Raw genomic sequence first — 18,615 nt, 5'->3', positions numbered from 1 at the left:
ATTGCGATGCTACGGTTCTGTCCACTAGTGATTAGCAGCACCTGGTTCATCCCAGCTTACACCGTTAGAGCTGATTTGGTGATCCGGGATCCCCGGAGAATTGGAGGGGATTGAGGGGAAACTGGCCACGCCATTCCGTCATCCAGGTTGCAATTTGACGACCCATGCTGGTCCGCGGTGAAAACAGAGCTATAATGGTCGTCATTAGAGCGGAATCCACGGAATTAAACTATGACACGGGGGGAGATGATGGGGGCATAATTGTGATGCTACGGTTCTCTCCACCAGTGATTAGCAGCAGCTGATTCGTCCCAGCTTACACCGTTAGAGCTGATTTGGTGATCCGGGATCTCGAGAAAATTGGAGGGGATTGAGGGGGAAACTAGTCACGCCATTCCGTCATCCAGGTTGCAATTTGACGACCCATGCTGGTTCGCGGTGAAAACAGAGCTATAATGGCCGTCATTAGAGCGGAATCCACGGAATTAAATTATGACACGGGGGGAGATGATGGGGGCATAATTGCGATGCTACAGTTCTCTTCACCAGTGATTAGCAGCAGCCGGTTTGTCCCAGATTACACCGTTAGAGCTGAATTGGTGATCCGAGATCCCGGAAGAATTGGGGGGGATTGAGGGGAAACTGGCTAGGCCATTCCGTCATCCAGATTGCAATTTGACGACCCATGCTGGTCCGCGGTGAAAACAGAGCTATAATGGTCGTCATTAGAGCGGAATACACGAAATTAAATTATGACACGGTGGGAGATTATGGGTGCATAATTGCGATGCTACGGTTTTTTCCACCAATGATTAGCAGCAGCTGGTTCGTCCCAGCTTACACCGTTAGAGCTGAATTGGTGATCCGGGATCCCGGGAGAATTGGAGGGGATTGAGGGGGAAACTGGTCAGGCCATTCCGTCATCCAGGTTGCAATTTGACGACCCATGCTGGTCCGCTGTGAAAACAGAGCTATAATGGTCGTCATTAGAGCGGAATCCACGGAATTAAATTCTGACACGGAGGGAGATGTTGATGGCATAATTGCGATGCTACGGTTCTGTCTACCAGTGATTAGCAGCAGCTGGTTCGTCCCAGCTTACACCGTTAGAGCTGATTTGGTGATCCGGGATCACGGGAGAATTGGAGGGGATTGAGGGGGAAACTGGCCACGCCATTCCATCATCCAGGTTGCAATTTGACGACCCATGCTAGTTCGCGGTGAAAACAGAGGTATAATGGCCGTCATTAGAGCGGAATCCACGGAATTAAATTATGACACGGGGGGAGATGATGGGGGCATAATTGCGATGCTACGGTTCTCTCCACCAGTGATTAGCAGCAGCTGGTTCGTCCCAGCTTACACCGTTAGAGCTGATTTGGTGATCCGGGATCCCAGGAGAATTGGAGGGGATTGAGGGGGAAACTGGCAACGCCATTCCGTCATCCAGGTTGCAATTTGACGACCCATGCTGGTCCGCGGTGAAAACAGAGCTATAATGGCCGTCATTAGAGTGGAATCCACGGAATTAAATTATGACATGGGGGGAGATGATGGGGGCATAATTGCGATGCTACGGTTCTCTCCACCAGTGATTAGCAGCAGCTGGTTCGTCCCAGCTTACACCGTTAGAGGTGATTTGGTGATCCGAGATCCCAGGAAAATTGGGGGGATTGAAGGGGAAACTGGCCACGCCATTCCGTCATCCAGGTTGCAATTTGACGACCCATGCTGGTCTGCGGTGAAAACAGAGATATAATAACCGTCATTAGAGCGGAATCCACGGAATTAAATTATGACAAGGGGGAGATGATGGGGGCATAATTGCGATGCTACGGTTCTCTCCACCAGTGATTAGCAGCAGCTGCTTCCTCCCAGCTTACACCGTTAGAGCTGAATTGGTGATCCGGGATCCCGGGAGAATTGGGGGATTGAGGGGAAACTGGCTAGGCCATTCCGTCATCTAGATTGCAATTTGACGACCCATGCTGGTCCGCGGTGAAAACAGAGCTATAATGGTCGTCATTAGAGCGGAATCCACGGAATTAAATTATGACACAGGGGGAGATGATGGGGGCATAATTGCGATGCTACGGTTCTCTCCACCAGTGATTAGCAGCAGCTGGTTCGTCCCGGCTTACACTGTTAGAGCTGATTTGGTGATCCGGGATCCCAGGAGAATTGGTGGGGATTGAGGGGGAAACTGGTCACGCCATTCCTTCATCCAGGTTGCAATTTGACGACCCATGCTAGTTCGCGGTGAAAACAGGGGTATAATGGCCGTCATTAGAGCGGAATCCACGGAATTAAATTATGACACGGGGGGAGATGATGGGGGCATAATTGCGATGCTACGGTTCTCTCCACCAGTGATTAGCAGCAGCTGGTTCGTCCCAGCTTACACCGTTAGAGCTGATTTGGTGATCCGGGATCCCAGGAGAATTGGAGGGGATTGAGGGGGAAACTGGCCACGCCATTCCGTCATCCAGGTTGCAATTTGACGACCCATGCTGGTCCGCGGTGAAAACAGAGCTATAATGGTCGTCATTAGAGTGGAATCCACGGAATTAAATTATGACACGGGGGGAGATGATGAGGGCATAATTGTGATGCTACGGTTCTCTCCACCAGTGATTAGCAGCAGCTGGTTCGTCCCAGCTTACACCGTTAGTGATGATTTGGTGATCCGAGATCCCAGGAAAATTGGGGGGGATTGAAGGGGAAACTGGCCACGCCATTCCGTCATCCAGGTTGCAATTTGACGACCCATGCTGGTCCGCGGTGAAAACAGAGATATTATGGCCGTCATTAGAGCGAAATCCACAGAATTAAATTATGACAAGGGGGGAGATGATGGGGGCATAATTGCGATGCTACGGTTCTCTCCACCAGTGATTAGCAGCAGCTGGTTCCTCCCAGCTTACACCGTTAGAGTTGAATTGGTGATCCGGGATCCCGAGAGAATTGGGGGGATTGAGGGGAAACTGGCTAGGCCATTCCGTCATCTAGATTGCAATTTGACGACCCATGCTAGTCCGCGGTGAAAACAGAGCTATAATTGCCGTCATTACAGCGGAATCCACGGAATTAAATTATGACACGGTGGGAGATGATGGGTGCATAATTGCGATGCTACGGTTCTCTCCACCAATGATTAGCAGCAGCTGGTTCGTCCCAGCATACACCGTTAGAGCTGAATTGGTGATCCAGGATCCCGGTAGAATTGGAGGAGATTGAGGGGGAAACTGGTCAGGCCATTCCGTCATCCAGGTTGCAATTTGACGACCCATGCTGGTCCGCTGTGAAAACAGAGCTATAATGGCCATCATTAGAGCGGAATCCACAGAATTAAAATATGACACAGAGGGAGATGATGAGGGCATAATTGCGATGCTACGGTTCTGTCCACTAGTGATTAGCAGCACCTGGTTCATCCCAGCTTACACCGTTAGAGCTGATTTGGTGATCCGGGATCCCCGGAGAATTGGAGGGGATTGAGGGGAAACTGGCCACGCCATTCCGTCATCCAGGTTGCAATTTGACGACCCATGCTGGTCCGCGGTGAAAACAGAGCTATAATGGTCGTCATTAGAGCGGAATCCACGGAATTAAACTATGACACGGGGGGAGATGATGGGGGCATAATTGTGATGCTACGGTTCTCTCCACCAGTGATTAGCAGCAGCTGATTCGTCCCAGCTTACACCGTTAGAGCTGATTTGGTGATCCGGGATCTCGAGAAAATTGGAGGGGATTGAGGGGGAAACTAGTCACGCCATTCCGTCATCCAGGTTGCAATTTGACGACCCATGCTGGTTCGCGGTGAAAACAGAGCTATAATGGCCGTCATTAGAGCGGAATCCACGGAATTAAATTATGACACGGGGGGAGATGATGGGGGCATAATTGCGATGCTACAGTTCTCTTCACCAGTGATTAGCAGCAGCCGGTTTGTCCCAGATTACACCGTTAGAGCTGAATTGGTGATCCGAGATCCCGGAAGAATTGGGGGGGATTGAGGGGAAACTGGCTAGGCCATTCCGTCATCCAGATTGCAATTTGACGACCCATGCTGGTCCGCGGTGAAAACAGAGCTATAATGGTCGTCATTAGAGCGGAATACACGAAATTAAATTATGACACGGTGGGAGATTATGGGTGCATAATTGCGATGCTACGGTTTTTTCCACCAATGATTAGCAGCAGCTGGTTCGTCCCAGCTTACACCGTTAGAGCTGAATTGGTGATCCGGGATCCCGGGAGAATTGGAGGGGATTGAGGGGGAAACTGGTCAGGCCATTCCGTCATCCAGGTTGCAATTTGACGACCCATGCTGGTCCGCTGTGAAAACAGAGCTATAATGGTCGTCATTAGAGCGGAATCCACGGAATTAAATTCTGACACGGAGGGAGATGTTGATGGCATAATTGCGATGCTACGGTTCTGTCTACCAGTGATTAGCAGCAGCTGGTTCGTCCCAGCTTACACCGTTAGAGCTGATTTGGTGATCCGGGATCACGGGAGAATTGGAGGGGATTGAGGGGGAAACTGGCCACGCCATTCCATCATCCAGGTTGCAATTTGACGACCCATGCTAGTTCGCGGTGAAAACAGAGGTATAATGGCCGTCATTAGAGCGGAATCCACGGAATTAAATTATGACACGGGGGGAGATGATGGGGGCATAATTGCGATGCTACGGTTCTCTCCACCAGTGATTAGCAGCAGCTGGTTCGTCCCAGCTTACACCGTTAGAGCTGATTTGGTGATCCGGGATCCCAGGAGAATTGGAGGGGATTGAGGGGGAAACTGGCAACGCCATTCCGTCATCCAGGTTGCAATTTGACGACCCATGCTGGTCCGCGGTGAAAACAGAGCTATAATGGCCGTCATTAGAGTGGAATCCACGGAATTAAATTATGACATGGGGGGAGATGATGGGGGCATAATTGCGATGCTACGGTTCTCTCCACCAGTGATTAGCAGCAGCTGGTTCGTCCCAGCTTACACCGTTAGAGGTGATTTGGTGATCCGAGATCCCAGGAAAATTGGGGGGATTGAAGGGGAAACTGGCCACGCCATTCCGTCATCCAGGTTGCAATTTGACGACCCATGCTGGTCTGCGGTGAAAACAGAGATATAATAACCGTCATTAGAGCGGAATCCACGGAATTAAATTATGACAAGGGGGAGATGATGGGGGCATAATTGCGATGCTACGGTTCTCTCCACCAGTGATTAGCAGCAGCTGCTTCCTCCCAGCTTACACCGTTAGAGCTGAATTGGTGATCCGGGATCCCGGGAGAATTGGGGGATTGAGGGGAAACTGGCTAGGCCATTCCGTCATCTAGATTGCAATTTGACGACCCATGCTGGTCCGCGGTGAAAACAGAGCTATAATGGTCGTCATTAGAGCGGAATCCACGGAATTAAATTATGACACGATGGGAGATGATGGGTGCATAATTGCGATGCTACGGTTTAACCACCAATGATTAGCAGCAGCTGGTTCGTCCCAGCTTACACCGTTAGAGCTGAATTGGTGATCCGAGATCCCGGGAGAATTGGAGGGGATTGAGGGGGAAACTGGTCAGGCCATTCCGTCATCCAGGTTGCAATTTGACGACCCATGCTGGTCCGCTGTGAAAACAGAGCTAGAATGGCTGTCATTAGAGCGGAATCCACGGAATTAAATTATGACACGGAGGGAGATGATGAGGGCAAAATTGCGATGCTACGGTTCTGTCCACCAGTGATTAGCAGCAGCTGGTTCGTCCCAGCTTACACCGTTAGAGCTGATTTGGTGATCCGGGATCCCCGGAGAATTGGAGGGGATTGAGGGGAAACTGGCCACGCCATTCCGTCATCCAGGTTGCAATTTGACGACCCATGCTGGTCCGCGGTGAAAACAGAGCTATAATGGCCGTCATTAGAGCGGAATCCACGGAATTAAACTATGACACGGGGGGAGATGATGGGGGCATAATTGTGATGCTACGGTTCTCTCCACCAGTGATTAGCAGCAGCTGATTCATCCCAGCTTTCACCGTTAGAGCTGATTTGGTGATCCGGGATCCCGGGAAAATTGGAGGGGATTGAGGGGGAAACTAGTCACGCCATTCCGTCATCCAAGTTGCAATTTGACGACCCATGCTGGTTCGCGGTGAAAACAGAGCTATAATGGCCGTCATTAGAGCGGAATCCACGGAATTAAATTATGACACGTGGGGAGATGATGGGGTTATAATTGCGATGCTACAGTTCTCTTCACCAGTGATTAGCAGCAGCTGGTTCGTCCCAGCTTACACCGTTAGAGCTGAATTGGTGATCCGGGATCCCAGGAGAATTGGGGGGGATTGAGGGGAAACTGGCTAGGCCATTCCGTCATCCAGATTGCAATTTGACGACCCATGCTGGTCCGCGGTGAAAACAGAGCTATAATGGCCGTCATTAGAGCGGAATCCACGGAATTAAATTATGACACGGTGGGAAATGATGGGTGCATAATTGCGATGCTACGGTTCTCTCCACCAATGATTAGCAGCAGCTGGTTCGTCCCAGCTTACACCGTTAGAGCTGAATTGGTGATCCGGGATCCCGGGAGAATTGGAGGGGATTGAGGGGGAAACTGGTCAGGCCATTCCGTCATCCAGGTTGCAATTTGACGACCCATGCTGGTCCGCTGTGAAAACAGAGCTATAATGGTCGTCATTAGAGCGGAATCCACGGAATTAAATTCTGATACGGAGGGAGATGATGAGGGCATAATTGCGATGCTACGGTTCTGTCCACCAGTGATTAGCAGCAGCTGGTTCGTCCCAGCTTACACCGTTAGAGTTGATTTGGTGATCCGGGATCACGGGAGAATTGGACGGGATTGAGGGGGAAACTGGCCACGCCATTCCATCATCCAGGTTGCAATTTGACGACCCATGCTGGTCCGCGGTGAAAACAGAGCTATAATGGCCGTCATTAGAGCGGAATCCACAGAATTAAATTATGACACGGGGGGAGATGATGGGGGCATAATTGCGATGCTACGGTTCTCTCCACCAGTGATTAGCAGCAGCTGGTTCGTCCCAGCTGACACCGTTAGAGCTGATTTGGTGATCTGGGATCCCGGGAGAATTAGAGGGGATTGAGGGGGAAACTTGCCACTCCATTCCGTCATCCAGGTTGCAATTTGACGACTCATGCTGGTCCGCGGTAAAAACAGAGCTATAATGGCCGTCATTAAAGCGGAATCCACAGAATTAAATTATGACACGAGGGGAGATGATGGGGGCATAATTGCGATGTACTGTTCTCTCCACCAGTGATTAGCAGCAGCTGGTTTGTCCCAGCTTACACCGTTAGAGCTGAATTGGTGATCCGGGATCCTGAGAGAATTGTAGGGGATTGAGGGGGAAACTGGCCACACCATTCCGTCATCCAGATTGCAATTTGACGACCAATGCTGGTTCGCGGTGAAAACAGATCTATAATGGCCGTCATTAGAGCGGAATCCACGGAATTAAATTATGACACGGGGTAGATGATGGGGGCATAATTGCGATGCTACGGTTCTCTCCACTCGTGATTAGCAGCAGCTGGTTCGTCCCAGCTTACACCGTTAGAGCTGATTTGGTGATCCGGGATCTCGGGAGAATTGGAGGGGATTGAGGGGGAAACTGGCCACGCCATTCCGTCATTCAGGTTGCAATTTGACGACCCATGCTGGTTCGCGGTAAAAACAGAGCTATAATGGTCGTCATTAGAGTGGAATCCACAGAATTAAATTATGACACGGGGGGAGATGATGGGGGCACAATTGCGATGCTACGGTTCTCTCCACCAGTGATTAGCAGTAGCTGGTTCGTCCCAGCTTACACCGTTAGAGCTGGTTTGGTGATCCAGGATTCCGGGAGAATTGGAGGGGATTAAGGGGGAAACTGGCCACGCCATTCCGTCATTCAGGTTGCAATTTGACGACCCATGCTGGTTCGCGGTGAAAACAGAGCTATAATGGCCGTCATTAGAGCGGAATCCATGGAATTAAATTATGACACGAGGGGAGATGATGGGGGCATAATTGCGATGTTACGGTTCTCTCCACCAGTGATTAGCAGAAGATGGTTCGTCTCAGCTTACACCATTAGAGCTGATTTGGTGATCTTGGATCCCAGGAGAATTGGAGGGGATTGAGGGGGAAACTGGCCACGCCATTTCGTCATCCAGGTTGCAATTTGACGACCCATGCTGGTTCGCGGTGAAAACAGAGCTATAATGGCCGTCATTAGAGCAGAATCCACGGAATTAAATTATGACACAGGGGGAGATGATGGGGGCATAATTGCGATGCTACGGTTCTCTCCACTAGTGATTAGCAGCAGCTGGTTCGTCCCAGCTTACACCGTTAGAGCTGATTTGGTGAACCATGATCCCGGGAGAATTGGAGGGGATTCAGGGGGAAACTGGTCACGCCATTCCGTCATACAAGTTGTAATTTGACGACCTATGCTGGTTCGCGGTGAAAACAGAGCTATAATGGTCGTCATTAGAGCGGAATCCACGGAATTAAATTATGACACGGGGGGAGATGATAGGGGCATAATTGCGATGCTACGGTTCTCTCCACCAGTGATTAGCAGCAGCTGGTTCGTCCCAGCTTACACCGTTAGAGCTGATTTGGTGATCCGAGATCCCGGGAGAATTGGAGGGGATTGAGGGCGAAACTGGCCACGTCATTCCGTCATCTTGGTTGCAATTTGACGACCCGTGCTGGTTCATGGTGAAAACAGAGCTATAATGACCGTCATTAGAGCGGAATCCACGGAATTAAATTATGACACGGGGGAGATGATGTGGGCATAATTGCGATGCTATGGTTCTCTACACCAGTGATTAGCAGCAGCTGGTTCGTCCCAGCTTACACTGTTAGAGCTGATTTGGTGATCCGGGATCCCGCGAGAATTGGAGGGGATTGAGGGGGAAACTGGCCACGCCATTCCGTCATCCAGGTTGCAATTTGATGACTCATGCTGGTTCGCGGTAAAAACAGAGCTGTAATGGCTGTCATTAGAGCGGAATCCACGGAATTAAATTATGACACGGGGGGAGATGATGGGGGCATAATTGCGATGCTACGGTTCTCTCCACCAGTGATTAGCAGCAGCTGGTTCGTCCCAGCTTACACCGTTAGAGCTGATTTGGTGATCCGGGATCCCAAGAGAATTGGAGGGGATTGAGGGGGAAACTGGCCACACCATTCCGTCATCCAGGTTGCAATTTAACGACCCATGCTGGTTCGCGGTGAAAACAGAGCTATAATAGCCGTCATTAGAGCGGCATCCACGGAATTAAATTATGACACGGGGGGAGATGATGGGGGCATAATTGCGATGTTACGGTTCCCTCCACCAGTGATTAGCAGCAGCTGGTTCGTCCCAGCTTACACCGTCAGAGCTGATTTGGTGATCCAGGATCCTAGGAGAATTGGACGGGATTGAGGGGGATACTGGCCACGCCATTCCGTCATCCATGTTGCAATTTGATGACTCATGCTGGTTCGCGGTGAAAATAGAGCTATAATGGCCGTCATTAGAGCGGAATCCACGAAATTAAATTATGACACAGGGGGAGATGATGGGGGCATAATTGCGATGCTACAATTCTCTCCACCAGTAATTTGCAGCAGCTGGTTCGTCCCAGCTTACACCGTTAGAGCTGATTTGGTGATCCGAGATCCCGAGAGAATTAGAGGGGATTGAGGGGGAAACTGGCCACGCCATTCCGTCATCTAGGTTGCAATTTGACGACCCATGCCGGTTCACGGTGAAAATAGAGCTATAATGACCGTCATTAGAGCGGAATCCACGAAATTAAATTATGACACGGGGGGAGATGATGTGGGCATAATTGCGATGCTACGGTTCTCTCCACCAGTGATTAGCGGCAGCTGGTTCGTCCCAGCTTACACCATTAGAGCTGATTTGGTGATCCGGGATCCCGTGAGAATTGGAGGGGATTGAGTGGGAAACTGGTCACGCAAGTCCGTCATCCAGGTTGCAATTTGACGACCTATGCTCGTTCGCGGTGAAAACAGAGCTATAATGGTTGTCAATAGAGCGGAATCCACGGAATTAAATTATGACACGGGGGGAGATAATGGGGGCATAATTGCGATGCTACGGTTCTCTCCACCAGTGATTAGCAGCAGTTGGTTCATCCTAGCTTACACCGTTAGAGCTGATTTGGTGATCCGGGATCCCGGGAGAATTGGAGGGGATTGAGGGGGAAACTGGCCACACCATTCCGTCATCCATGTTGCAATTTGACGACCCATGCTGGTTCGCGGTGAAAACAGAGCTATAATAGCCGTCATTAGAGCGGAATCCACGGAATTAAATTATGACACGGGGGGAGATGATGGGGGCATAATTGCGATGTTACAGTTCTCTCCACCAGTGATTAGCAGCAGCTGGTTCGTCTCAGCTTACACTGTTAGAGCTGATTTGGTGATCCGGGATCCTGGGAGAATTGGAGGGGATTGAGGGGGAAACTGGCCACACCATTCCGTCATCTAGGTTGCAATTTGACGACCCATGCTGGTTCGCGTGAAAACAGAGCTATAATGGCCGTCATTAGAGCGGAATCCACGAAATTAAATTATGACACAGGGGGAGATGATGGGGGCATAATTGCGATGCTACAGTTCTCTCCACCAGTGATTAGCAGCAGCTGGTTCGTCCCATCTTACACCGTTAGAGCTGATTTGGTGATCCGAGATCCCGGGAGAATTGGAGGGGATTGAGGGGGAAACTGGCCACGCCATTCCGTCATCCAGGTTGCAATTTGACGACCCATGCTGGCTCGCGGTGAAAACAGAGCTATAATGGTCGTCATTAGAGCGGAATCCACGAAATTAAATTATGACACGATGGGAGATGATGGGGGCATAATTGCGATGCTACAGTTCTCTCCACAAGTGATTAGCAGCAGCTGGTTTGTCTCAGCTTACACCGTTAGAGCTGATTTGGTGATCCGGTATCCTGAGAGAATTGTAGGGGATTGAGGGGGAAACTGGCCACACCATTCCGTCATCCAGATTGCAATTTGACGACCCATGCTGGTTCGCGGTGAAAACAGATCTATAATGGCCGTCATTAGAGCGGAATCCACGGAATTAAATTATGACATGGGGGAGATGATGGGGGCATAATTGCGATGCTACGGTTCTCTCCACCAGTGATTAGCAGCAGCTGGTTCGTCCCAGCTTACACCGTTAGAGCTGATTTGGTGATCCGGGATCCCGTGAGAATTGGAGGGGATTGAGGGGGAAACTGACCACACCATTCCGTCATCCAGGTTGCAATTTGACGACCCATGCTGGTTCGCGGTGAAAACAGAGCTATAATGGTCGTCATTAGAGCGGAATCCACGGAATTAAATTATGACACGAGGGGAGATGATGGGGGCATAATTGCGATGCTACGGTTTCCTCCACCAGTGATTAGCAGCAGCTGGTTCGTCCCAGCTTACACCGTTAGAGCTGATTTGATGATCCGAGATCCCGGGAGAATTGGAGGGGATTGAGGGGGAAACTGGCCACACCATTCCGTCATCTTGGTTGCAATTTGACGACCCATGCTGGTTCACGGTGAAAACAGAGCTATAATGACCGTCATTAGAGCGGAATCCACGGAATTAAATTATGACACGGGGGAGATGATGTGGGCATAATTGCGATGCTATGGTTCTCTACACCAGTGATTAGCAGCAGCTGGTTCGTCCCAGCTTACACTGTTAGAGCTGATTTGGTGATCCGGGATCCCGCGAGAATTGGAGGGGATTGAGGGGGAAACTGGCCACGCCATTCCGTCATCCAGGTTGCAATTTGATGACTCATGCTGGTTCGCGGTAAAAACAGAGCTGTAATGGCTGTCATTAGAGCGGAATCCACGGAATTAAATTATGACACGGGGGGAGATGATGGGGGCATAATTGCGATGCTACGGTTCTCTCCACCAGTGATTAGCAGCAGCTGGTTCGTCCCAGCTTACACCGTTAGAGCTGATTTGGTGATCCGGGATCCCAAGAGAATTGGAGGGGATTGAGGGGGAAACTGGCCACACCATTCCGTCATCCAGGTTGCAATTTAACGACCCATGCTGGTTCGCGGTGAAAACAGAGCTATAATAGCCGTCATTAGAGCGGCATCCACGGAATTAAATTATGACACGGGGGGAGATGATGGGGGCATAATTGCGATGTTACGGTTCCCTCCACCAGTGATTAGCAGCAGCTGGTTCGTCCCAGCTTACACCGTCAGAGCTGATTTGGTGATCCAGGATCCTAGGAGAATTGGACGGGATTGAGGGGGATACTGGCCACGCCATTCCGTCATCCATGTTGCAATTTGATGACTCATGCTGGTTCGCGGTGAAAATAGAGCTATAATGGCCGTCATTAGAGCGGAATCCACGAAATTAAATTATGACACAGGGGGAGATGATGGGGGCATAATTGCGATGCTACAATTCTCTCCACCAGTAATTTGCAGCAGCTGGTTCGTCCCAGCTTACACCGTTAGAGCTGATTTGGTGATCCGAGATCCCGAGAGAATTAGAGGGGATTGAGGGGGAAACTGGCCACGCCATTCCGTCATCTAGGTTGCAATTTGACGACCCATGCCGGTTCACGGTGAAAATAGAGCTATAATGACCGTCATTAGAGCGGAATCCACGAAATTAAATTATGACACGGGGGGAGATGATGTGGGCATAATTGCGATGCTACGGTTCTCTCCACCAGTGATTAGCGGCAGCTGGTTCGTCCCAGCTTACACCATTAGAGCTGATTTGGTGATCCGGGATCCCGTGAGAATTGGAGGGGATTGAGTGGGAAACTGGTCACGCAAGTCCGTCATCCAGGTTGCAATTTGACGACCTATGCTCGTTCGCGGTGAAAACAGAGCTATAATGGTTGTCAATAGAGCGGAATCCACGGAATTAAATTATGACACGGGGGGAGATAATGGGGGCATAATTGCGATGCTACGGTTCTCTCCACCAGTGATTAGCAGCAGTTGGTTCATCCTAGCTTACACCGTTAGAGCTGATTTGGTGATCCGGGATCCCGGGAGAATTGGAGGGGATTGAGGGGGAAACTGGCCACACCATTCCGTCATCCATGTTGCAATTTGACGACCCATGCTGGTTCGCGGTGAAAACAGAGCTATAATAGCCGTCATTAGAGCGGAATCCATGGAATTAAATTATGACACGGGGGGAGATGATGGGGGCATAATTGCGATGTTACAGTTCTCTCCACCAGTGATTAGCAGCAGCTGGTTCGTCTCAGCTTACACTGTTAGAGCTGATTTGGTGATCCGGGATCCTGGGAGAATTGGAGGGGATTGAGGGGGAAACTGGCCACACCATTCCGTCATCTAGGTTGCAATTTGACGACCCATGCTGGTTCGCGTGAAAACAGAGCTATAATGGCCGTCATTAGAGCGGAATCCACGAAATTAAATTATGACACAGGGGGAGATGATGGGGGCATAATTGCGATGCTACAGTTCTCTCCACCAGTGATTAGCAGCAGCTGGTTCGTCCCATCTTACACCGTTAGAGCTGATTTGGTGATCCGAGATCCCGGGAGAATTGGAGGGGATTGAGGGGGAAACTGGCCACGCCATTCCGTCATCCAGGTTGCAATTTGACGACCCATGCTGGCTCGCGGTGAAAACAGAGCTATAATGGTCGTCATTAGAGCGGAATCCACGAAATTAAATTATGACACGATGGGAGATGATGGGGGCATAATTGCGATGCTACAGTTCCCTCCACAAGTGATTAGCAGCAGCTGGTTTGTCTCAGCTTACACCGTTAGAGCTGATTTGGTGATCCGGTATCCTGAGAGAATTGTAGGGGATTGAGGGGGAAACTGGCCACACCATTCCGTCATCCAGATTGCAATTTGACGACCCATGCTGGTTCGCGGTGAAAACAGATCTATAATGGCCGTCATTAGAGCGGAATCCACGGAATTAAATTATGACATGGGGGAGATGATGGGGGCATAATTGCGATGCTACGGTTCTCTCCACCAGTGATTAGCAGCAGCTGGTTCGTCCCAGCTTACACCGTTAGAGCTGATTTGGTGATCCGGGATCCCGTGAGAATTGGAGGGGATTGAGGGGGAAACTGACCACACCATTCCGTCATCCAGGTTGCAATTTGACGACCCATGCTGGTTCGCGGTGAAAACAGAGCTATAATGGTCGTCATTAGAGCGGAATCCACGGAATTAAATTATGACACGAGGGGAGATGATGGGGGCATAATTGCGATGCTACGGTTTCCTCCACCAGTGATTAGCAGCAGCTGGTTCGTCCCAGCTTACACCGTTAGAGCTGATTTGATGATCCGAGATCCCGGGAGAATTGGAGGGGATTGAGGGGGAAACTGGCCACACCATTCCGTCATCTTGGTTGCAATTTGACGACCCATGCTGGTTCACGGTGAAAACAGAGCTATAGTGACCGTCATTAGAGCGGAATCCACGGAATTAAATTATCACACGGGGGAGATGATGTGGGCATAATTGTTATGCTACGGTTCTCTCCACCAGTAGCAGCAGCTGGTTCGTCCCAGCTTACACCGTTAGAGCTGATTTGGTGATCCGGGATCTCGGGAGAATTGGAGGGGATTGAGGGGGAAACTGGCCACGCCATTCCGTCATTCAGGTTGCAATTTGACGACCCATGCTGGTTCGCGGTAAAAACAGAGCTATAATGGCTGTCATTAGAGCGGAATCCACGGAATTAAATTATGACACGGGGGGAGATGATGGGGGCATAATTGCGATGCTACGGTTCTCTCCACCAGTGATTAGCAGCAGCTAGTTCGTCCCAGCTTACACCGTTAGAGCTGATTTGATGATCCGAGATCCCGGGAGAATTGGAGGGGATTGAGGGGAAACTGGCCACACCATTCCGTCATCTTGGTTGCAATTTGATGACCCATGCTGGTTCACGGTGAAAACAGAGCTATAGTGACACGTCATTAGAGCGGAACCCACGGAATTAAATTATGACACGGGGGAGATGATGTGGGCATAATTGTTATGCTACGGTTCTCTCCACCAGTAGCAGCAGCTGGTTCGTCCCAGCTTACACCGTTAGAGCTGATTTGGTGATCAGGAATCTCGGGAGAATTGGAGTGGATTGAGGGGGAAACTGGTCACGCCATTCCGTCATTCAGGTTGCAATTTGACGACCCATGCTGGTTCGCGATAAAAACAGAGCTATAATGGCCGTCATTAGAGCGGAATCCACGAAATTAAATTATGACACGGGGGGAGATGATGGGGCATAATTGCGATGCTACGGTTCTCTCCACCAGTGATTAGCAGTAGCTGGTTCGTCCCAGCTTACACCGTTAGAGCTGGTTTGGTGATCCTTGATTCCGGGAGAATTGGAGGGGATTGAGGGGGAAACTAGCCACGCCATTCCGTCATTCAGGTTGCAATTTGACGACCCATGCTGGTTCGCGGTGAAAATAGAGCTATAATGGCCGTCATTAGAGCGGAATCCACGGAATTAAATTATGACACGGGGGGAGATGATGGGGGCATAATTGCGATGTTACGGTTCTCTCCACCAGTGATTAGCAGAAGCTGGTTCGTCTCAGCTTACACCGTTAGAGCTGATTTGGTGATCTTGGATCCCAGGAGAATTGGAGGGGATTGAGGGGGAAACTGGCCACGCCATTCCGTCATCCAGGTTGCAATTTGACGACCCATGCTGGTTCGCGGTGAAAACAGAGCTATAATGGTCGTCATTAGAGCAGAATCCACGGAATTAAATTATGACACAGGGGGAGATGATGGAGGCATAATTGCGATGCTACGGTTCTCTCCACTAGTGATTAGCAGCAGCTGGTTCGTCCCAGCTTACATCGTTAGAGCTGATTTGGTGAACCAGGATCCCGGGAGAATTGGGGGGATTCAGGGGGAAACTGGCCACGCCATTCCGTCATCCAAGTTGTAATTTGATGACCCATGCTGGTTCGCGGTGAAAACAGAGCTATAATGGTCGTCATTAGAGCGGAATCCACGGAATTAAATTATGACACGGGGGGAGATGATAGGGGCATAATTGCGATGCTACGGTTCTCTCCACCAGTGATTAGCAGCAGCTGGTTCGTCCCAGCTTACACCGTTAGAGCTGATTTGGTGATCCGAGATCCTGGGAGAATTGGAGGGGATTGAGGGCGAAACTGGCCACGCCATTCCGTCATCTTGGTTGCAATTTGACGACCCATGCTGGTTCACGGTGAAAACAGAGCTATAATGACCGTCATTAGAGCGGAATCCACAGAATTAAATTATGACACGGGGGAGTTGATGTGGGCATAATTGCGATGCTACGGTTCTCTACACCAGTGATTAGCAGCAGCTGGTTCGTCCCAGCTTACACCGTTAGAGCTGATTTGGTGATCCGGGATCCCGCGAGAATTGGAGGGGATTGAGGGGGAAACTGGCCACGCCATTCCGTCATCCAGGTTGCAATTTGACGACCCATGCTGGTTCGCGGTAAAAACAGAGCTGTAATGGCTGTTATTAGAGCGGAATCCACGGAATTAAATTATGACACGGGGGGAGATGATGGGGACAAAATTGCGATGCTACGGTTCTCTCCACCAGTGATTAGCAGCAGCTGGTTCGTCCTAGCTTACACCGTTAGAGCTAATTTGGTGATCCGGGATCCCAAGAGAATTGGAGGGGATTGAGGGGGAAACTGGCCACACCATTCCGTCATCCAGGTTGCAATTTAACGACCCATGCTGGTTCGCGGTGAAAACAGAGCTATAATAGCCGTCATTAGAGCGGCATCCACGGAATTAAATTATGACACGGGGGGAGATGATGGGGGCATAATTGCGATGTTACGGTTCTCTCCACCAGTGATTAGCAGCAGCTGGTTCGTCTCAGCTTACATCGTCAGAGCTGATTTGGTGATCCAGGATCCTGAGAGAATTGGAGGGGGTTGAGGGGGAAACTGGCCACGCCATTCCATCATCCAGGTTGCAATTTGACGACCCATGCTGGTTCGCGGTGAAAACAGAGCTATAATGGTCGTCATTAGAGCGGAATCCACGAAATTAAATTATGACACAGGGGGAGATGATGGGGGCATAATTGCGATGCTACGGTTCTCTCCACTAGTGATTAGCAGCAGCTGGTTCGTCCCAGCTTACACCGTTAGAGCTGATTTGGTGAACCAGGATCCTAGGAGAATTGGGGGGATTCAGGGGGAAACTGGTCATGCCATTCCGTCATCCAAGTTGCAATTTGACGACCCATGCTGGTTCGCGGTGAAAACAGAGCTATAATGGTCGTCATTAGAGCGGAATCCATGGAATTAAATTATGACACGGGGGAGATGATAGGGGCATAATTGCGATGCTACGGTTCTCTCCACCAGTGATTAGCATCAGCTGGTTCGTCCTAGCTTACACCGTTAGAGCTGATTTGGTGATCCTGGATCCTGAGAGAATTGGACGGGATTGAGGGGGATACTGGCCACGCCATTCCGTCATCCAGGTTGCAATTTGATGACTCATGCTGGTTCGCGGTGAAAACAGAGCTATAATGGCCGTCATTAGAGCGGAATCCACGAAATTAAATTATGACACAGGGGGAGATGATGGGGGCATAATTGCGATGCTACAGTTCTCTCCACCAGTAATTTGCAGCAGCTGGTTCGTCTCAGCTTACACCGTTAGAGCTTATTTGGTGATCCGAGATCCCGGGAGAATTAGAGGGGATTGAGGGGGAAACTGGCCACGCCATTCCGTCATCTAGGTTGCAATTTGACGACCCATGTCGGTTCACGGTAAAAATAGAGCTATCATGACCGTCATTAGAGCGGAATCCACGAAATTAAATTATGACACGGGGGAGATGATGTGGGCATAATTGCGATGCTACGGTTCTCTCCACCAGTGATTAGCGGCAGCTGGTTCGTCCCAGCTTACACCATTAGAGCTGATTTGGTGATCCGGGATCCCGTGAGAATTGGAGGGGATTGAGTGGGAAACTGGTCACGCCATTCCGTCATCCAGGTTGCAATTTGACGACCTATGCTGGTTCGCGGTGAAAACAGAGCTATAATGGTTGTCAATAGAGCGGAATCCACGGAATTAAATTATGACACGGGGGGAGATAATGGGGGCATAATTGTGATGCTACGGTTCTCTCCACCAGTGATTAGCAGCTGTTGGTTCGTCCCAGCTTACACCGTTAGAGCTGATTTGGTGATCCGGGATCCCGGGAGAATTGGAGGGGATTGAGGGGGAAACTAGCCACGCCATTCCGTCATTCAGGTTGCAATTTGACGACCCATGCTGGTTCGCGGTGAAAACAGAGCTATAATGGCTGTCATTAGAGCGGAATCCACGGAATTAAATTATGGCACGGGGGGAGATGATGGGGGCATAATTGCGATGCTACGGTTCTCTCCACCAGTGATTAGCAGCAGTTGGTTCGTCCCAGCTTACACCGTTAGAGCTGATTTGGTGATCCGGGATCCCGGGAGAATTGGAGGGGATTGAGGGGGAAACTGGC

This window comes from Zea mays, chromosome 5 (genome assembly GCF_902167145.1).
Source record: "Zea mays cultivar B73 chromosome 5, Zm-B73-REFERENCE-NAM-5.0, whole genome shotgun sequence".
Taxonomy (NCBI): domain Eukaryota; kingdom Viridiplantae; phylum Streptophyta; class Magnoliopsida; order Poales; family Poaceae; genus Zea; species Zea mays.
The sequence above is the reverse complement of the archived record's forward strand: the minus strand, read 5'-3'. Positions refer to the sequence as shown.